The following is a 22,989-nucleotide window of genomic DNA, read 5'->3' on the forward strand; positions in this document are numbered from 1 at the left end:
TTCCCCAGCCCCTATCTTCAGCATATTTACCATTCTTTTCCGAATGCTATCAGCTCTGAAGAAGGGTCACTGGACTCAAAAGTTAACTCTGCTTCTCTCCACAGATGTTGCTAGACTGGCTGAATTTCCCTACGATTTATGTTTTTGTTTCAAATTAGAACAATATTGTCTTTCTTGTCTATTTTAGCATCTTCTAAATGCATATGTAGTTAATCGTTACAAAATTTTGATGTTCGAACTGTTTTCCCTCTCAAACAATGATCTGCCATCACGAATATTTATATTACCCCTAAAGATATTTTCTTCAGGGTTGTGCAGGTTTGGGGCCCTTAGATTAATAACGAATTACACAACCTGGTTTCTTGGCTGCAATGCTGATAACCTCATATTAGTTGACACAAATATCTTCCTCAAGCTACTTTGCATTGTTAATATTTGAATCTAATGGAAAAAAATTAAAAATGAGTTATAATTTTGAAAAAGATCTGTGGAACTGAGTGATCTCCTGTACAATATCATTTAAAATAAAGAGTAAGATCTTTTATATCAGAAAAGGTTTTAAGTTAATGTTGAGAAATGGTTTTAAATCATTATTGATACAGAAGGAAGCCTTGTGGAAATTTGAAGAGAAATTAGGGTTCAGTATGATTTGTTACTGTAGAAGAAATTATTATGAATGCAAAAAGTCGCAAAATCTTTTACAGTCAATTAAGTCCTTCTGAAGTGTAGTCAGTGTTGCAACATAGCAAACACGGTGGTCACTTTGCCACAGCAATGCTCTACCAACATCATAGAGTCAGACAGCAAGGAAACATGCCCATTGGTCCAACCAGTCCATGCTGAACATAACCCAAACTGAACAAGTCCTGCTGCTTGCCCTTGACCCCATATTCCTCCAAACCTTTCCTAATCATATACATATCCAAATGTCTCTTAAATATTGTAATAGTACCCATATTCACCACCTCTTCGGGAAGTTCCTTCTACATACAAGCCACCCTCTGTGTAAACAAAAAAAGCCCCTCATGAGCTTTTTAAATCTTTCTCCTCTCACCTTAAAAATGTGCCTCCTAGTCTTGAAATCCCCCATCATAGGGAAAAGACACCTACCTTTCACCCTATCTATACCTGTCATTATTTTATAAAATTCTGTAAGGTCACCTCGCGACCTCCTATGCTGCAGTGAAAAAAGTCAGGCTATCCAGCCTTTCTTTACGATGCAAACCTTCCTTACCTGGCAACGTCCTGGTACATCTCTTCTGAACCCTCTCCAATATAATAATATCCTTCCTATAATTGGTTGACCAGAACTGGACATATTATTCAAGGAGACACCTCACCAATATCCTGAACAACCTCAACATGACTTCCCAATCCTATGCTCAAAGGACTGAGCAATGAGGGCAAGTGGGCTAAATATGTTTTTAACCACCCTGTCTGTATGTGATGCAAACTTCAAAGAATTATGTACCTGAATCCCTAGGTCCCTCTGTTCTACAACACTACTCAAGACCCTACCATTAATTGTATGAGCCCTACCCTTGTTGTTGTACCAAAATGCTATACGTTGCATTTATTCAGGTTGAACTCCATTTGCCATTTTTCAGCCCATTAACCCATTTGATCACAATTCCTTTGTAACCTTAGAAAACCTTCTTTATTGTCTATTATGCCACCAATTTGGAGTCATCCACAAAATAACCATGGCTTCTATGTTCTCTTGCAAATACTTTACATAAATGACAAATAAAAGAGGACCTAGAACCAATCCTAGTGGAACACCACTGGTGACAGACCTCCAGTGAGAAAAACAACCATCCATCACTACTCTCTATCACCTACCCTTAAGCCAATTATGTATCCAGTTGGCAAGCTCACCCTGAATCCAAAGTGACCTAACTTTACTAATTGGTTTACCATGCGGAACCTTGTTGAAGACTTTACTAAAGTCCAAGAAAAAAAAATCTCCTGCTCTGCCCTTGTCAATCTTTTTGGTAATTTCCTCAAAAAACTCAATTAAGTTTGCGAGACAGGATTTTCCTCACACAGAACCATGCTGACTACCCCAATCAATTTTTGTCCATAAATCCTGTCCACAAATGTCCATAAAATTAGCTCCAACAAGTTACACACACCCGAAGTCGGAATCACAGGTCTATAGTTCCCAAGTTTTTCCATACAATGTTTCTTAAACAAAGGTACAACATTAGCCACCATCCAGTCGTTATGCATCTTTCTTGTAGTTATATGGTAATGACTAGGACATTTAGCATATTTGCAGGAAATGAAGTCTGTCTTGTTTGTGTCATTGAATTCTGTAAGGATGTGATTAGAATAGGAAGATAGTGAAATTGACATTATATGTCATAATTTCCAAAAGGCAATTTTACAAAGTATTTCATTAACAGCCAGTACCAAACATTACAGAATTAGAAAGTTGCTGAAATGGATGTAGGAATCATGATGTATGATTAACTGATGGCTGTAGAATGTAATGCAGACTACACAACATCTTCAAACTATTGGTTTGCATTAAACATGCTGATTATTGGCTACATGCATCGGCATTGGGCCAAAATCAATACTTGTTGATATTACTTAAAGCAATTTTGCATCCCTTTTAGGGAAGATGTATTGTTGCTGGAACAAGTGTTGGGAGATCTGTTTGAGGTGGCTGAACAGGAAAGCGCAGAAAATTTGCCATCTCATTGGGAAAGCACAGGCTGCTTTCGAGATCTTAAAGAGGGAATGGTAGAAAAGGAGAAACATACTGTATCCTCAGCAAGTCTTCCAGACACATAGTGAAAAGGCAGTGGGGGCAGATATTTGTGGCAGGAGTCTAGCCCAAGGAACTGGACAAAGTGCCTCAAATCCAATGATCTTGCATCTCTCTTTCTTTCATGTGATTTGGTATCACTGACAATGTCAGAATGGGTTATCCGTCACGAACTGCCCTTGATAATGTGTCACTCAAAGGTTACTACACAAAATAAGAGCCTATGGTGTAGGAAGGCAAAATATTAGAATGGATTCAGGATTGCTTAGCTAACAGAGAACAGGAGTAGGCATAAATGGGTTGTTCAGTCTAACTGGGGATAACTAGTAATGTGTTACAGGGATTAGTTTTGGGGCTTCAACTATTTACGTTTATAATAAATTACTTGGATGAAGGGATCAAATCTATTGTCACCAAATTTGAAGATGACCCAATAATAAATAAGAAAGTAAATTGTGAAGAGACATAGGGAGGCTACAAGGAGACTTAGCTGGGTGAATTGACTGGCAACTAATCTGGAGAGAGATTGTAGAATTCTGAGATACAGAGAGATTTAAAGATCCTAGCTCATGAATTACAAAAAAATTACTATGTAGATATAACAAATAATTAGGAAGGCAAATGGAATGTTGCTATTATTGCAAGGGGAATTAGATATACAAGCAGTGATGTTTTGCTACAGGGTGAGATCACAGAGTGTTATGAGTTTTGGTCTCATTTAAGAAGGGACATAATTGCATTATAAGTATTTCAGAAAAGGTTTACATGATTATTTCTTGGGATGATGAAGCTATCTAATCAGGAAAGTTTGGACATGTCAGGCCTATATCCATTTCAGAAGAATCAGAGGTTACCTTATTGAAGCCTACAAGATTCTTAGGAACTTGGCAAATTCTGAGAGGATGTTTTCTATTATGCTAGAGATGAGAATCAGAGATAAAAATTTAATAATAAGGTGTCTCTCATTGAAGACAGAGAATAGAAGAAATTTTTTTATCTTGCAGAGTAATGGGACTGTGGAGTTCTTCCCCGTAGGGTGGTTGAGGCAAGATAATTGAATATTTTTAAGATAGAAATAGATTTTTCACTAAAGTCTAAAGGTATCAAGTGTAGGCAGGAAATGAAGTTGAGGCCACAATCATATCAGCCATAATTTTATTGAATGGTGGAGCAAAACAAGAGGCCAAATTACCTACTTCTGCAGAATCGAATTGCATGGAACCAGACCCTTTGGTCCAACTTATCCATGCCAACCAAGTGTCCTAAACTAAACTAGTCCTACTTGTCTACATTTGGCCAATATTCCTCTAAACCTTTCCTATTCATGTACCTGTCCAAATGTCTTTTAAATCTTGCAACTGTACCTGCATCTACCATTTCCTCTGGCAATTTATTCCACATGCGAACCACCCTTTGTGAGAAAATGTTGCCGCTCAGGTCCCTTTTAAAATCTTTCTCTTCTCGCCTCAAAAATATGCCCTGTAGTTTTGAAATTCCCTCCCTTAGGAAAATGCCTTTGCTATTCACTTTATCTATGCCCTTCATGATTTGATAAACCTCTGTAAGGTCATCCTTCAACCTTCTAAGCTCCAGTGAAAAAAGTCCCAGCCTTTCTTTATAACTCAAATCATCCAGTCCTGGTAACATCCTTGTAAATCTTTCTTGCATCCTCCAATTTAATAATATCCTTCCTATAGCAGGGTGACCAGAACTGTCCACTACTCTAAATGTGGCCTCACCACAGTTTGTGTTACTAATAAATTGACTGAGTCTTTTGAGGCCTGATGAAAGTCTTGTATACTGGATGGCAGCACCCATGGGAACCAGTTGGCCACTTGATTGAATCAAAACATTGATAAAGGTGTGACCCATGGGAGAGTGGGGGACTAGTTTATCAGCATAGTCATAACAGCTCACCATATCCCCACAGACAGCACCTTTCCAAGGGCAACAGATACATGGGCAACCACCACCTGCAAATTCCCCTCCAAGCTGCTCACCATCCTAACTTGAGAATATATTGCTATTTCTTCACTGTTGCTGGGTCAAAACCCTGGAATTTCCTCCCTTTGGGCATAGTGGGCCAACCTACAGCACAGGGACTGCAACGGTTCAGGAAGGCAGCTCATCAACACCTTCTCCAGGGCAACTAGGGAAATGCAATAAATGCTGGCCCCACCAGTGGCGATCACAACCCATGACTAAATAAAGAAAGCTCCTGAAGGAAGAATTCAGTTGTGGATACAGTGGAGATGAAAGCAGTGCAGTCTGAACAAGATCTTTAACGTACAGGATCTCCACTCACAGTCTGTCATGAGATCAGATTAACACAAATCTTCAGGGGTGGCAGGAGCTGAATTTTTCGACAAGCCCAGCCACCCTTCCTCTGCCACAGGCCACTGGACAACTGGATGACCAAACAGCGATTGCAACCAGCTTTACCAATCACTCGTTGTTATAGTCAACAGTGGACACATGACCTATAGCTATACATGATGCAAGAACCTGGACCGGTCATATATATATATATATATATAAAAGAAATTGGTGGTGATCCATCTGCAGCCTGTCTGATGATGTGCTGTTAGGAAGAGAATTCCAGGATTTTGATCCAGTGAGAGTGAAGGAATGACAATATAGTTCCAAGTTAGGATAGTGTGGGCTTAGAGAGGAAATTCCTGGTCTGTGTTCCCATGTAGCCCTTGGTGCTGGAGGTCATGGGTTTGGAAGGTGCTGTGAAGAAACCTGGTGAATTGCTGCAGCACATCTTTTATGTAGCACAAACTCCTGCCATCGTGGTTCAGTGGTGGAATGTGAATGTGGATCAGGCACTGATTAAACAAACTGGCATCAACTGGTGTCAAGTTTGAGTGTTATTGGACTCACGTTCATCCTGGCAAATAAAGGGAACTCAATCACATTACTGACCTGTAGCTTACAGAGTCTTTACAGAGTCAGGTGGTGATGAGTCAAGAGTTGCACGATTTCTGAATCCTCATTCTATAACCTGTTACAACATTGCTGTGAATGATCTAGTTTAGTTTTTGGTCAATTGTAACCTCCAAGATATTGATATTAGCAGATTAAGCGATGGTCCTGCCATTTAATGTCAAAGGGAGAAGGTTAGATTCTTTTTTGTTGGAAGTGGTCATTATCTGACATTTGTGTGACATAAATGTCATTTTCCATTTACAATCCCAAACCAATATTTCCTTGGTCCTGCTGTATATAGAAATGCATTGTGAATGATACTAAACATTGTGCAATCATCAACAAACATCCAGGCTGCAAACCTACGATGGGAAAAATATTGATGGAACAACTGAAGATCAATGCGCCTAGGACTTAACTCTGAGGAACTCCTGCGGTCTTGATACTCAAATGTTTGTCCGCCAAAGAATCACAACCATTCTCCTTTGTGATTAAGTTGAGAACTTACCCATGGTTGCTAGTGATCTTAAACTTACCAGGGATCCTTGATGCTACACAAATAAAACACTGCTACAATCCCAAGGACAGTCACTCTTGCCTCCCTTCTGGAGTTCAGCTCTTTTATCAATTTTTAGATCAGTGAAGTCAGGAGCCAAGTCAGTCTGGTTGAACTCAAATTGAGCAAGCTATTTCAGTGTAAGTGCTATTTGATAACCTTGATGATGACACATTCCCATCACTTGCTGATGATAGAAAGGAGGCTGATGGGGCAGTAATTAACCAGATTGGATTTGTCCTATTTGCCAATGTTTGTAGTTGTACTGAAACAGCTTGGTGGGGATACTGGCTAGTTTTAGAATTTATCTCCAGTTTTATTGTTGGGATATCTACACTGTATGTATCTCTAAATGCCAAATTCCACCAACCTCCCCACCTATACCCTCCTCTATCTATCTTCAGCCCACCTCCCCTTCGCTCCCTATTTATTTCAGAACCCTCTCCCTATCCCCCTCTCTGATGAAGGGTCTAGGTCCAAAACGTCAGCTTTTGTTCTCCGAAGATGCTGCTTGGCCTGCTGTGTTCATCCAGCTTCACACTTTGTTATCTTTAATTTTGGACCTTTACCCTTTTGGTCTATTCAGTTGTAGGATGTGGGTGTCACTGGCTGAACCAGCATTTATTGCCTGCTCCTAGTGTCCCTTAAGATGGATCTTTGAACCAGTGCAATCCACGTGCTGTCACCCAATTCATATTAGGGAAGGAATTGCAAGATTTTGACACGACAACACTGAAAAAAAAACGGTGGTATATTTCCAAATCAGGATGCTGAGCAACCTTGAAGAAAACTGCAGGTGATGATGCTCCCATGCATCCTTACCCTTGTCTTTCCAAATGGAAATTGTCATGGATTTGGAAGCTTTGGTTGAAGGAACTTTTTTCTAGGAACTAATTTCTGCAATGTATCTTTTAGATAGTAAATGTTGTTGCTGTTGTGAGCATTGGTGGTACAGAGAGAGAATGCCTGTGGATGTGGTGCAAATCAAGTGAGTTGCTTTGTCTTGGATGGTGTCAGACTTGTGTGTTGTTGGAGCTGCAGTCATCCAAGCCAGTGGAGAGTATTCCATGGGATTCTTGACTTGTGCCTTGTGGTTGGTGGACGTGCTTTTGGGAGGCAAGGGGTGCGGATGCAGAATTCTATCTTCTGATTTACTTTTGCAGTCACTGTTATGATGTAGCTTGTCCACTTCAGTTTCTGGTCAATGGTAATTCCCAGCAAATTGAGAGTGAATATTCAGTGATGGTAATGCCATTGAATGGTTAGATTGTGTCTTATTGGAGATAGTCATTGCCTGACATTTGTGTGTTTTGAATGTTACCCTGCCACTTTTCAGCCCAAGCCTGGATATTGTTGTATTTGGACATGGACTGCTTAAGTAACTGAGGAGCTGCTATTGGTGGCCAAACTGGGCATCAGTGAGCAGGTTTTTTGTTTCCTTTACTCATTCATGGAATGAGGGCTTCATTGGCTAGGCCAGCATTTATTGCCCATGGTATTTTCCTTCCCTAAAGGGCAATAGTGAACCAAATAGTTATTTTTCTCCTGACAATCAGCAATGGATTCATGGTCTCATTAGATTCTTTCTTCCGGATATTTTTACTGAATTCAAATTCCACCATCTGCCATGGCAGGATTGAACCCTGGTCCCCAGAATGTTATCTGGGTCCTAGATTACAAGGTGTGGAGCTGGATGAACACAGCAGGCCAAGCAGCATCTAGGGTCTAGGTCTGAAACGTCAGCTTTCCTGCACCTAAGATGCTGCTTGGCCTGCTGTGTTCATCCAGCTCCACACCTTGTTATCTCGGATTCTCCAGCATCTGCAGTTCCTATTATCTCTGGGTCCTAGATTAGCAGGCCAGTGATAATACCATTAGGCCATTGCCTCCCCATTGTTATTACTGAGCAGGTGATCAAGATAGCACTTGATGACACATTCTATCAGCAGGTTTCCTTGCCTATGCTTGACTTCATGGCATGAAACTTCATTCTGTCCAGAGTCAATTTTGAGGACTCCCAGGGAAACTTCCACTGTATATTGCTATGCTCCCACCTCTACTGAGCCAGCTTTGCTGCTGGGACAGGATATACCCGGGGACTGCGATGTTCATTTCTGGGCATTGACTGCAAGATATGATTCCATGAATACGACTACATCAAGCTGTTGCTTGACTAGTCTGTGAGACAGATCTCCAATCTTGGCACTAGCCCCAGTAAGGAGGGCTTTGCAGGATTGATCAGTCTGTTTTGCTGCCCGTTGTTGCTCGCTCCTAGGTTGATGCCACATGGTCACTTCAATTTCCTTTCGTTTTTAGTGACTTTCTATCAGTTGTTACATCTGAGTGGCTTGTTAGGCCACTTCAGAAGTCCATTTAAAAAAAACACAGGACTGTAGTCTGGAGTCACCATGTAGGCCTGACCGCTTAAGGATGGCTTGGTGAATTAAATTTCCTTCCCTAAAGGACATGAGTGAACCAGATAGGTTTTTCAAACTACTGACAATGGTTTAATGGACTCTTAATTCCAGAATTTTCATTGAATTCAAATTTGACATAGTCAATGGAGGGATTCAAACCTGCATCCCAAGAGCATTAACTGATTATACCATCACCTCTTCTGGCTCATATTTGGACAGACATTAGGAGTTGCAAGAAACTGTACAGCTCTTCCCATTTACCTTTGTATAGTAGAGAGATCCAATTTTGCTTTGCCTCATTTCCTTTCCAGAAGAATCATGGTATTTGGAATTTAATGAAAGGTGACTGTACACAGTTGGTGTGCAGTAAGTAACAATTTGACTTTGGACACAGCTGAAACAACACAATGAGCCTTAATATACCTAACTTTCTTAAACTAAATATAGTTGGATACTCTTACTTTTGTTTTCACTGCGACCATATTTTTTATAAGACAATGAATTACTAATAAACCACAAAATCTCTCAAATATTCTTTTTTGCCAATTCTTCTTTGGAAATCCTGCATTAATGTTAATAAGGGCCTCATGAGTTTAATGAATGGCTCATAATGAAATGCAAGTTCCATAGATAAGTAGCTTTGAAAAGGCTGTTAAAGTTCACTGGCAATAGCTTTTAAAACTTTTAACATGGCTCATTTTCTTGTTTTGTGCCAAATAAAAACTATGTTTGAACAGCAGTGTTTTGCATTGTAACCAAGAAGCTGGTGTAACAAGGTAGTTAGAGCAAGAGATTTGCCCTGGCTTACTTTGCAGTAGAAGTACACTAAGCCTAAAATTAATATGGTTTCTGAATAAAGAAGTGCAGTAGAAGAGGTACATGATCCATCAGCACTATTCCACATTGTGTCTTGCCACACCTAAATGGACCTCCATGAGAAAGCATATGAAAGATTTCTTAAGGCTCAGGGAGACACACCCTGAGACAATAAGGCAGGGGAAATAATAATGGGATACCAGGAAATGGCTGAGGAATTGATTAAAATATTTTGCATCAGTTTTCATGGTAGAGGACACAAACAGCATTTCATAAATACTAAGGAATCCAAGGGCAAAAGTGAAGTGTGAGTCAAGAAATAAATTCAATAACTATCACAAGAGAAACAGTACTAGGGAAACTAATGTGGCTAAAGACTTAAGTCCCCTGGACCTGGTTGCACGCTAGGATTTTGAAGTAGCTGCAGAGAGTTGTATAATGGTGGTAATCTGACAAGAATCATGAGATTCTGGGAAAGTCTCAAGGTTCTGGAAAACCGCCAATGTAAGACCCTTATTCAAAATGGAAGGGAGACAAAAAAAGAAACAGGTAACCACAAGCCAGTTTGCTTAACATCTGTTATTGGAAAAATGTTGGAGTCTATTATAAAGGATGTAACTGTAGAGCATTTGAAATACATAATAGAATCAAGCAGAGTCAGCGTAGCTTCATGAAGGGGACATCATGCCTGACAAATTTAATAGAATTTTTTGAGGAGTTAACAAGCAAAATGGAGAGAGAACAACAAGTAGATGAAATACATTTGGATTTCCAAAAAGCATTTGATAAAGTACGGCACATAAGGCTACTTAATAAGGTGAGTGCAATGTGTTGCAGATAGTATATTAACTTAGACAGAGGATTGGCTAACTAATAGAAGACAAGAGAGTTGAAATAAAGTGGCCATTTTCAGGAAGGTAAATTGTAACTAGTGGAGTGCCACAGAGGATTAGTGCTGAGGCCATAATTACAATATTTATTAATGGCTTAGTTGAGGTAAGTGAATGTATATTGTCAAGTTTGTGGATAGCACAAAAATAGTTGGGAAAGTGACTCAAAAATAGTCTACGGGGGATTGGACAGATTATGTGAGTGGACAAAAACTTGGCATTCGGAATATAATGTTGGAAAATGTGAGGTCATGACATTTGCTCGGAAGAATAAAAGAGATTAATATTATTTAAGCGAAGTAATCTTGGAGAAAACAGCAGCATGGAGGAAGTTGGAAGTTCTTGTGCATAAATCACAAAAACATAGCAACCAAATTCAATAGGTAAAAGAGAAGGCAACTGAATTGATGGTCTTTATCTCAAAGGAATGTAACATAAAAATATTGAACTGCTGAAATTGTACTAGATACTAGTCAGACTACACATATAAAACTGTGAACAATTTCAGTCCCTTTATCTAAGGAAAAAATATATTGGGATTGGAGTCAGTTCAGAGAAGATTCGCAAAGTTGTTTCTGGGTATAGAGGGATTTGCATATGAAGAAGGTTGACCCTGTTGGACCTTTACTCATTGGAGTTTAGTAGAATGAGCAGAGACCTTACTGAAACATACAGGAAGCTTGAAAGTCCAATGCAAAAAGGTTGTATTCCTGTGTGGGACCAGATGTCATAATCTCAGAATAAGTGTTGGTACAGTTAAGACAGAGATGTGGAGGCATTTCTCCTCTGAGTGTCATGAATCTGGAATTCTTTACCACACACTATTATGGCTCTGTCATTAAGAATATTCAAGGATGAGATTGACAGATTTTTAGTCAGTAATAAGGGAATCAAAAGTTACAGGGAAAAGGCAGGAAAGTGGAGTTGAGGATTATCAGATCAGCCATTTCTCATTGAAAGGCAGAGCAGACTCAATGGGCTGAATAGTCTACTTCTGCTCCAAGCTTTTACGATATTTAGATAAAACCTTTGTAATATTTCTGCAAGATATGCTAAGTATATAACTTGCACTTCATTATTTTTTGAGCTTATTATTATGTAAGAAAATGTTACAGCTATTTTGCACAGAGTAAAGTGCCACCTAGAGCAATGAGATGAACAATCCAATAATCTGTAGTGTTGATTGAAAAATAAATGTCAGTCAGGACATAAGGAAAAGAAATGCTGCTGTTCACGCAGTACTCCATGATCTTCAATGTTCATATGGATTATAGGATTGGACATTGGTTTAACATCATATCTGAAGGATAGCAGTTCTGACAATGTTTACTCTGTATTACATGAGAGTAGCTACTCAGATTCCATGCTTAATTCTGTGCTTAACTCCTGCTGTGAGACTTGATGGCACTGGTTCAGAATTCTATCAACTGACCATAAAGTTGTCAATCATTGATGAGTACCACCTTCTTCAGCTAGATTTAGAGATGCAAACAATCATCACCATGGATTTAATTATGCAACTGGAAATGCAAATTATACTAAATTTTGATGTAACCACAAAGCAAAAAAATATATAGATGCTGGAAATCTGAAGTCAGGTGGCACAGCGGTTAGCACTGCAGCCTCACAGCGCCAGGGGCCCGGGTTCAATTCCAGCCTCGGGCAACTGTCTGTGTCGACTTTGCACATTCTCCCTGTGTCTGCGTGGGCTTCCTCCCACAGTCCAAAGATGTGCAGGCTAGGTGGATCGGCCATGCTAAATTGCCCATAGTGTTCAGGGTTGTGTGGGTTATTAGGGGAATGGATCTGGGTGGGATGCTGAGAGGGGTGGTGTGGACTTGTTGGGCCAAAGGGCCTGTTTCCACAATGTAGGGAATCCAATCAAAAACAAAATTGTTAACAGGTCATGCTACAGTTGTGAAGACACAGATTTAAATGCTGAATGATCATCAACGTGGAACTTCAAATCTGCTTCTCTCTTAGAGATACTTTCAGACTTCAGAATGTTTCTAGTATTTTCCATTTTTATTTCTGAAATATCACTTTGTTGGTTTATTCCAAGCAGCTGTGGGGAATATAACTAGTGTGAATGAGTATGCTGTCAATTAGAGCATCAAAGAGACCACAGATGCCCTCCTCTAATACCACAACACCTTTATTCAACTCAGCAGGGATTGCTTGTAGTAACAAAGAAAACAGTCTCAACTTTTCGGCTGTAATGGTTTTATTGGTGTGAGACATAACAGACTGCATACATGTGCACCAGCATTATCATTTTTCAATAGAATGTGTTTGCACCCACCCCCAACATTCTCACCATTTCAAACATTATTCACTCATTCATTCATTTCTGATAGAACTAATTACACCTAATTCTCGAGGCAAACCTTTGTAGCACCGTTTTATCTTGAAAACAAGTTCCAAGCTGGTTTTTGAAGAGACTATGTTTATCTGTTATAATTTAGGATTTTGAGACTTTAACATTTCTCAACCTCAGTTTGAACATGTACACAATAACAAAAAAAAGGGAGAGAACATTTCGGATCTTGAAGTAACAGTTCTGATGCAATGGTTGCCTAGGTGTCATAAGACCTTGCAGTTCTCAAAATACATTGTTATGCAGTATGCTGTATGATTCAAAAGGACTTAAGTTACCAAATTTCAGAAGAAGCAATAATACATGGAAGAGAAGGAATACAAAGATGCACAGAAATCTCCAGCAGAGACGCTAAAATGTGGGAACAAATAAGTTTTCAAGCTCTGATAACAATGTTTTTGATTGAAATGATTCAACAGATCACATTCATGTACTGCATTTAATGAACTAACTTTATTTGTACTGCTGCTAATTGTAATTGAACATGTACAACCTTCCTCCCTTTAATATTAATTTTGTAAAGTCAAAGAATATTGATATGACATGTATGATGATGTGAATGAGTGGTTAATAAATACAAAGTCTTCTATATGATTCCGTGAATACTTGAAGGAGAAATTGTTTCTTAGTCTGATCATAAGCTTTGGAGACACAATGTTCATACATAAACTAGTTCCTGGCCAAACAGCAGGACGATTCATTACTTGGGAGACCATTGACAGCTGGAACAGGATTTTCCAAGGCTGTTTAACCTAAGATTCACTTGTAGATTGCCAGACCAATCTGCAAGAAGTAGGATATAGCATTAGTTCTACCAAAGAAAGGATTTCTAATAAAAAAAGATTACAATGGCTCACCAGTTCTTGGATATTTTCAGGCTGCAGCACTCAGAGGATGTAGTTAAAAACCCAACTGTGGAATCTGGGGACTGCAAGAGACAAGGATGGGAGCCCCTCCAATCAAATAGGTGTGGATGCAAGTGGCCAAGTAATGTAGCATCAGAAATGTGAATATGCAAACCTGTGACAGTGCTAGAGACAGAGAATCTAGAATCTCAGGGGGCATGACAGGTGAGAGGCATTACACTTTCAGATGGTAAGCCTTACACTTTGCTGTCAGACTGAAGGTCGTCCAGGAATATCAATGAATCTTGGAGAAGGGAGCATAATGTCAGGATCCTTCCCAACATCACATTTAGTGGATATAATTTCCAACATAATATTCAAACCTGCCTCTTATTGCCTAGGAAAATTCTATAGTGCCTTTCCCTTAGCATCAGCGACAGCAATATGTTACATGCACAAGCTCTGGGCTGCACATTATCACATCAGCTAATCATAAATGAAACTGGTAGATGTTGAAAGAACATGACTTCCACTGGAGAGAGTCCTCACAAATTCCATTGTTGCCCAGGACCTTTCCAGATTTCAAACTCCTGTTCTAAATGCTCCAAAATGGTTACCTATCATACTTCTACTTCAGCTTCTAAACTCGTGGCCTGTACTCTCTAAAAGGACAACGGCAGCAGATGCATTGGAACACTGCCACCTACAAGTTATAAATTGAAAAATGCTAGGAGCACATTGATAGCTGTTGGACTTTTGATAAGAAGTCAATACTGCAGTATTATGATTTGTCTTGTTTATTGTACTTATTTGGCACTTTCATCATTGAGTATGGGGATATTGTGAAAACTCTTCCTCCAGTGAGCTGACCGACATTATTCATGACTTGATGTTCTGGACTGCAGAGGTTAAATGTGATCTGGTAGTTTTGGGTTTGCTTCACTCTATTTGATACTACCTATGCTACTGGAAATGCAAATCATCCTGTGTCATATCTTTACCAGGTTGGCAATCATTTGTACACATATTTGCACAACATAGAATCTGCTGAACAGGTACATACAAATTGGGCTGGTGTCACTCTGATTTCTTCAAGCTTGCTGATGCCTAAGCAGTAATTAGCACGGCAAAATATGATGTATGAAACCACTGATGTGCAGTTAGTAGTAATATTTAGTCTGGCACCCCAATGTTCCTGGTGGCAGGTGCCAGTCTTGAATTACCTCCACCCCGATGTTTTCCACCTCCTGGAGTCCTAGGATTCACCCGAGGGCTGCTGTAGGAGGCAAAAAGCAGTGGAATACTGGCATTAGATCAGCATCCCCTTGTCAAGCAACAAGCGGTAAATTGTTAAAATACAGCCGAGGTCTAAGTTCGTGTGGCCCTTGATCTTCCCAATTGGGGTTCATAATCTACCTATTTTGGTTTTGCTCCCTCTAATAGAACGTAACTTTTTTTTATGCTATCATATCATGTCTTTTATACTTTTGGATCTCCTGCATGTATTTCTCGTCTGTGTACCATCATTTACATCTTGGTCCAGTGAAGCAGTAGTGAAAGGCCTATAGATTTTTTCTGCAATGTTGCAATTACTGAACCTCTAAGATCAGCTGATAGGAGGTACACTTCCAAAGGCATCACATTAACCCTCATAAGTCTCATAAAAGCTAAAAATGTCTTGCTAAACATGCAAAGTGGTCTGACAGCACACTGAGAAAGTTCATTTATAATACTAGTCACATGGGTTGAGTACAGAATGGAGACGTCTAATTTCACAGGACAGCCATAATAACATAATGCACAATTTTAAAAAAAAGTCAAGCTCTAATTTAAAGGGACACATTCATGTTGAAACAAACAACAGTTTCCATGGGGATGGAAAATTTTCAAAACCTTCTTTGGTTAATTTTAAACACATGGCCCTGAGAAGTAGTTGAACACAAGCCAGAATGCACGTGCGTTTGTTGTCTAGAGCATTGTTCTGCAATCTTGAGGATTTCCACAGTAGTGGAAATTAATTTTAGATTTTAGATCTCAAGAATTCTAAATACATAAAAACCTCTTGTAAATCACAATGTTAGATTCAGTTATTTCTGCCAGCCAGCTTTTCCTAATAAAATGGTGCTCTTGAATTCAATAACATTTCAGGCAAAATATTCCCCAAATGTTTTGAACAAAACCAATTAGGAGAAAAGTTATTCTAAACAATTTGTTTTTCTTCCAAAAAGGATGCTGAGAAATGAAAAATCTTTCTGAAGCAATAAGCTGGGCATCGGTTTCACTGCCATCAAGCTTTTTGTCAGTGAGCTATCAGAGACAAAAGATTTTCTGTTTTTAATCCAACTGCACAATCTGTAGGACAGTAAACAGCAATGGGAATATCTCCCCCATCTCAAATGCTTGAGATACCCAAGACAAAGTACTTCTGCAGTTATATTTTAGAAGTGAACTGATTGAGTGAAGTCATCAGAGTTGTTTCAAGGTAAATTGGAACAAGGCATTATTGATGCATGTGACAATGTCACGAAAACAAAGACCAAGTTGCAGCCTGCTCAGCCTGCAAAACACAATCCTGGAAAGGGTGAGGAGTGTTCCTTGACTTGAAGTTATTTATTTTAAAAGAGAATTGTAAAAGTTATTAACAATATGTTTCTCCAAGTGGAAATTTCGTGATATTCCTTGTTGTGTCACAAAATATACTTTTTTCATGACATAGCACTAATGGAATCTAACTATTGTAATTATTAAACATTACTCTGCTGCTAGGTTGCAAAGATATCATTTGACTGCCTGTTAAAGGGCACAACATCCAATTTCTGAAAATATGCTCAACTTAAGAGAAATTAGCGATTATTTCTTCCTATTTTAGTAACAGTAAGAACTGGCTGGCTTTCTTCTTCTGTATTTTAAGAAAGATTATTCTGCATAAATAAATTGTGGCATTTCAAAATATGAGAGAACATTTGTTGTAACATTGTAAGTTATCCAATTGAGATTTGAATAATTGTACTTCATATTAAAGCAAGGCAAATGGTTCTTTTTAATATGTTTGGATCAAATTAATAAAAGGACTGGCAGCAAATGACATCCCACTATGGGAGATGATGGTGGAAAATTTATTTTTATCAATTTGATGTTTATTATAAAAGGTTTTCTGAATGATCCACAACCCAGCCATTACAAGTTGGGCCTTAGCTTGAGTGAACTATTGGATGTATTAGCGCTCACAACTTCTGTAAACAATGAGTTTATATTTTGTATAATGCTTACTCTACACCAAAATAACTGTGCAATAGCATAAATCAAGGTTTTAATATCAGAATTTATTGTGAATTGTAAATCTGGCATTTTGTATATGTTCTTTTCTGTAACTGTCTGGCCAGTTTGCAGGTGGATGAGATGAGGTCAGATATGAATTGTTAAGCTGTTTGGTTTCATTGCAGCAAGCAGTCTGAGAAATAGTTGCAAAGAACGTACTTCATTCAATTCACACAATGGAGGTGGGCGCGCGACAAAAATACTATGCTGGCTGTCCTGCTAGTTTTCAGCTGCGGTTCCTGGCACTGGCCAGTTTCACCAGAACAGTCGAGCCAATTTACTCGTTGAGGGCCGTGTTCAGATTGTGGTTGATTCAGAGCTGTACTCTGGGTTTGGAGCCACCTGGTGCATAGAGGCAGATACACAGTGGGGAGCCAGCTGTGGTAACCCTCAGAAGTTAGCAAACACATAAAAAGGAGAATGTTTCAGACTGTGACTCAGTTGCCATCAGGTTAGCACATGTTGGAGGAAGAATGCTCAATAACTTCACAAGTAACAACAGGAATTGTCATCTTGCTGGCATGACTAGGCCTGAGAGGCCGGTGGGGGGGGGGGGGTGGTGGTGGTGAAGGCTTCCAATCTGAATATATGGGCAGCAGCAGGTAATGGGTGCACAACTCTCAATCTCTGCATCCAATGACAATAAGGTTCCACATGGTAGGCTATTGGAGAAAATACAGAGGCACGGGATTGAGGGAGATTTAGCAGTTTGGATTGGAAACTGGCTTTCTGTAAGAAGGCCACGAGTGGTGGTTGATGGAAAATATTCAGCCTGGAGTCCGGTTACCAGTGGTGTGCCTCAAGGATCTGTTTTGGGACCACTGCTGTTTGTCATTTTTATAAATGACTTGGACGCAGGCATAGGTGGATGGGTTAGTAAGTTTGCAGATGGCACTAAAGTCGGTGGAGTGGTGGACAGTGTGGAAGAATGTTGCAGGTTGCAGGGAGACTTGGATAAACTGCAGAACTGGGCTGAAAGGTGGCAAATGGAGTTTAATATGGATAAACGTGAGGTGATTCACTTTGGGAAGAATAATAGGAAGGCAGAATACTGGGTCAATGGAAAGATTCTTGGTAGTGTGGATGTGTAGAGAGATCTTGGTGTCCATGTACATAGATCCCTGAAAGTTGCCACCCAGGGTTGATAGTGCTGTTAAGGCGGCTTACGGTGTGTTAGGTTTTATTGGTAGAGGGATTGAGTTCCGGAGCCGTGATGTCATGCTGCAACTGTACAAAAAGCTAGCGCGGCCTCATTTGGAATATTGCGTGCAGTTCTGGTCGCCCCATTACAGGAGGGATGTGGAAGCATTGGAAAAGGTGCAGAGGAGATTTACCAGAATGTTGCCTGGTCTGGAGCGAAGGTCTTACGAAGAAAGGCTGAGGGACTTGGGTCTGTTCTCATTGGAGAGAAGAAGGCTAAGAGGGGATTTAATAGAGACATACAAGATGATCAGAGGATTAAACAAGGTGGACAGTGAGAGTCTTTTTCCAAGGATGATGACTTCAGCTTGTACAAGGAGGCATGGCTACAAATTGAGGGGTGATAGATTTAAGACAGATGTCAGAGGCAGGTTCTTTACTCAGAGAGTGGTAAGGGCATGGAACGCCCTGCCCGCCAATGTAGTTAACTCAGCCACATTAGGGGCATTTAAACCGTCCTTGGATAAGCATATGTGTGAATGATGGGATAGAGTAGGGGGATGGGCTTAGAATAGTTCACAGGCCGGCGCAACATCGAGGGCCGAAGGGCCTGTTCTGCACTGTATTGTTCTATGTTCGATGTGGCAACATCTTTCACAGAAGAAAATAGCCCAGGTATCAAGGGGCTGAAAAAAGGTATAAGGATAGAAAGGCCACAGAAGCCATGCCTTCACGTTGGTCATATTGGTGATAGGTGCAATGACCAAGAACAATGCTGGGAGAAACTGCAACTCCCCTTGCAGATGGTCACAGAGATTTGTGCCTTCACCATGGAAGATCTCACACCACTACTCACCGTCCCCTGCTAGGCGCCATCTAAGTTACTGTGGCCTTGGACTTCTTCATATCTGGTTCCATTTAAAAACTAACTGTGAACTGTGCTGGCATCTTACAAGTATCTGCATACCACTGCATCCCACCAATCACTGACGACCATGTTGAAAAAGCTGTGCAATACATAAAATTTACAGATACAGTGCAGTGCAATGACAATGAGTAGCATAATCACGTCTATTGCTGGGTACTCCTATGTACAGTGCATCATCGATTGCACCCATCTAGCCATCCAGGCACTAACTACTCATCCAGTAAGAATCATCTACAAAAAGGCCTTCCATTTTCTCAATGTTTAGCCAGTCTGTGACCAGAATAAGAACCTTATGCATCTGTGTTCTTACTTACTTCCTCATTCAGTTCAGGCTCTGTAGCTCTTCATTTCAACTCCCAAACACTGTAAAGGGCTTGAAAGGGAGAACGGATGTACTTCAAAAAATAGGTTATCATGGTGAATGAATACCTAAGGTGAAGGTACAGAAATGCCAAAACCTAAGCTCACTAAGACAATTATTGAGCAGGCTGCCAGGCTTACCAAGATTCCATTCCAGTGACTACTCTATAGCTTTTTCCTGAAAACATCTTGCAAACTGTGATGGTCTGCTGTGTTCTCTGGAGCACAGGCTCCCCAGGGAGATGATCTTGAAGGTGATAGGCTTGGTTGCAGAACATGGAGAAGGAGCAGTCGAAAATGGTAGAGTAGGAGGAAAGTTTGCAGAACACATGAGTGCTCCACTACATTGGGTATTATCTGAACTCAGCATGGTGTTTAGTAGCTGTGTTAGGATGACATCCACATGAGGGATCATCTCATTCAGGCACATATTAGCTGAACCCCCTCAGACACAGGAAGAATAGCACAAGTTAGAACTCATTTTAAACTACCAGTGAGAACACCTCAGCTGGTGATGCAGCTTGGAATAGCTTAACTCTAACTGCCAGTGAAGGATACACATCGGTTGCCCTTATCATAAAAGGTGCCAGGTGAGATACCTTTAGAGGCTGCTGTGCCCTGCAACATTAGTGCCTTTGACCTGTCAAGGCTCCATGGTGGTTTTGCACTTGTGTACATCGGTTGTTACGATTCAAGCTGATGTTACTACTGGATAAGACAAATCCTAACATAAAATCTGGCTTGATTGTTTTCTTTCAACTCAACATTCAGTCTTTCAAAGCACACAGGACTGCAGATTTGTTTTAAAAATAAAACTGATGTTTATGGAAAAATAAATTAAAATAAAACCAAACCAAATTAAATAAAACACCGTTTCAAAAATTTCAAAACACTCAGCAAAAAAAATCCCATCTATTTCCCAACACTATTGCATTATACTTACCAAAAGGTTAGTTCAGTTGGGTGGATGGTTGGTTTGTGATGCAGAGTAAGTGTAGATTCAATTCCTGCACAGTCTGAGGTTACCAACCTCAGCCTCTCCTCTCGCCTGAAATAGGGTGGCCCTCAGGTTAAACCACCACCAGGTGTGTCTTTCTGTAATTAAAGAGCATTTCTATGGTCTGGCAGGACGATGGCCACTTTTCCTTTACTACCACCATCCTTATCCCCAAAGCCTTTCCACCATCTACAAGGCCCAAGTATGATGTAATTCTCCCCACTTGCCTGCATGAGTGCAGTTTAAACAACACTCAACGAGCCTGAAACCATCCAGGATAAAGTAGCCTGTTTGATTGACACCACATCACAAACATCCACTGCTTCCACCACCAATGCTCATAGCTGCAGTGTGTACCATCTGTAAGATGCACTGCAGAAATTTATCAAGGTTCCTCAGATAGTACCTTCCAAACATTTGATCACTACCATCTAGGAGGGTGAGAGGCAGCAGATTCAAAGGAACACCACCTCTCCAAGCCTTTTGCATGTGGACACACAAAAATTCTTGAGTCATGAACCTTCCTGACTTGGAAACATACCACCATTCCTTCAGTGTTTTCAGGTCAAATTCCTGCAATTCCCTCCCTAATGCAAATCCTAATGGATCTGTCTACAGCACACGGATTGCAGCAGTTCAAGAAGGCTGCTCACCACTATTTCCTCGAGGACAATTAGAGATGGGCAATAAATGCTGGCCTTGCCAGTGACAATGACATCTCATGAATGAAGTTTTTTATAAAAGAGGTACCAAACATGTAGGCCTGTCTGTGATTTGAGAACACTTTTCCTTAAGTCGTCACACAACTGAAATCTTAGAAATTCTCACCTTTGAATATCCAATTTCGATTTCTAACCATACACGGCTGGCATGAAATGTTTCATGAATTATACCCTTTCACCGAGGAAATGTTTTTCCTTAACTGCTGTGAGCAATCTCCTTTTTCTGGGAGAAACTACACTTTCATCTGCTTTCAGTCACGTCTCCTTCAAACTACTCAAAAGCTTTCCACACTCTGGATTTTTCTAAGCTAAACTTAATCTTTGAAGTTATTCTAAACCCAAAAGCAAACTAATATTTTTCAGTGTTTTCTCACTCCTGTTGTAAAGCCCACAATATAAGCAAATGTTAGCACTCTAGAAGGCCCTGCAGGCACCTTCTGTCTAACACATAATGGTATAAAATTGTGGTTCCATAAAGACTAGCTAGTTAATTAGTCATCCCCTTCAGAAAAATAGACTGATGCACATTTGCCACTTGTGTGAAATCCAAACTCTTCAAAAAAAAGTTAAACATAAATCCTACACACACATCCCTCATCATACACTGCACAGCTTATAGGTGCACTCCAAGTCCTGTCAAATTTGAATCTCCATGTGGTTGGCCATCCTTTCAGCGGAGATGTTCATTCACTAAAACCCTGAGCCATCATAATGCCCATGAGCTGAACGGACTTCATGCTCAACTGATGACAGCACCATCTCAGAGATCTCTAACATGTAGGAGAATATGTCCAGGAACGTCACCTTTTCAAAAATAAATGGAAATTCAATCGGCTAAATAGAATCCCAGGAGTCCGCACTTATTCATCAGGATCGTGATGGAAGTTCTCCTCAACAGTGTGAATAAGCAGTATTTATTCAGGGATAATCTGCTCACTGATGGTCAGTTTGGATTCTACCAGTGACATTCAACTCCTGATCCTATGACAGCTTTGGCCCAATCGTGGAGAATATGCTGAACTCCAGAGGTGAGGCAACAGGGACTTCTCTTGACATCAAATAGCATTAATGAGTTCCAGTGATATGGAAATTAATGGGAATCTAGGGGAAACATTTTGAGCACAAAAGAAGATGGTTTTCATTCATGGATTCATTCATTTTCATTCATTCAGTCATCCTTAATGTCAGGATATCATTGCAGGAATTTGTCAGGGGCGTCTCAGGGTCAACATGTTCAATTGCTTTGTCATGGCCTTCCTTCCATCATTGGGTCAAAAGAGGAATGTTCGCTGATGATTGTACAATGTTCAGCACCATTCATTACTCCACAAGTACTGAAGTTGTCCATGACCACATGCAACAAGATTGGAAAACATTCAGGCTTGGGCTGAAGAGTGGTATATAACATTCACATACAAGTGCCAGGCTCTGACAATTTTCCTTGACATTAATACGAATATCATTGAAACTCCGACCATCAATATCCTGAAGTTAATTGTTGACCAGGAACTGAGTTAGCCAAATAAATTCTGCTAACTTAACAGCACATCAGAGGCTTGGAATTCTGTGTCAAATAACCCCTCTGCTGAAGAATCAAACATATCTACCAACTGTAAGGCACCAGTCAGATGTGTGATGGCATTCTGTATGCTCACCTGGATGAGTGGAGCTACAACACTCAAGTAGCTCAACACTATCCAAGTCAAAGCAATGTACTTGATTGGCACACTATGCAAACCTTAAACATTAAATTCCTCCACTATTTACATACAGTTGTAGCAATGTGTATACCAGCAAGATTCACTGCAGCAGTTTCCTGAAGCTTGTTCAGGATTAGTTTATAAACTCACAACACGATCACTCAGAAGGACAAGGGAACGGCATCACCTGCAAGCTTTTCAAGTAACACACTCTCT

General features: G+C 40.1%; 1 protein-coding gene across 1 annotated transcript in view; it reads right to left on the reverse strand.

Moving 5' to 3' along the window:
* Positions 1–12,607: 12,607 nt before the first annotated feature.
* Positions 12,608–22,989, reverse strand: part of LOC125461710 (arginyl-tRNA--protein transferase 1) — a 248,655-nt gene continuing 238,273 nt past the window's right edge. Inside the window, exon 14 of the mRNA XM_048550765.2 lies at positions 12,608–14,884. The gene's annotated coding sequence lies outside the window, so the exon portion shown is untranslated. The remainder of the gene's footprint in view (positions 14,885–22,989) is intronic.

Source organism: Stegostoma tigrinum, chromosome 20, assembly GCF_030684315.1.
Source record: "Stegostoma tigrinum isolate sSteTig4 chromosome 20, sSteTig4.hap1, whole genome shotgun sequence".
Taxonomy (NCBI): Eukaryota; Metazoa; Chordata; class Chondrichthyes; order Orectolobiformes; family Stegostomatidae; genus Stegostoma; species Stegostoma tigrinum.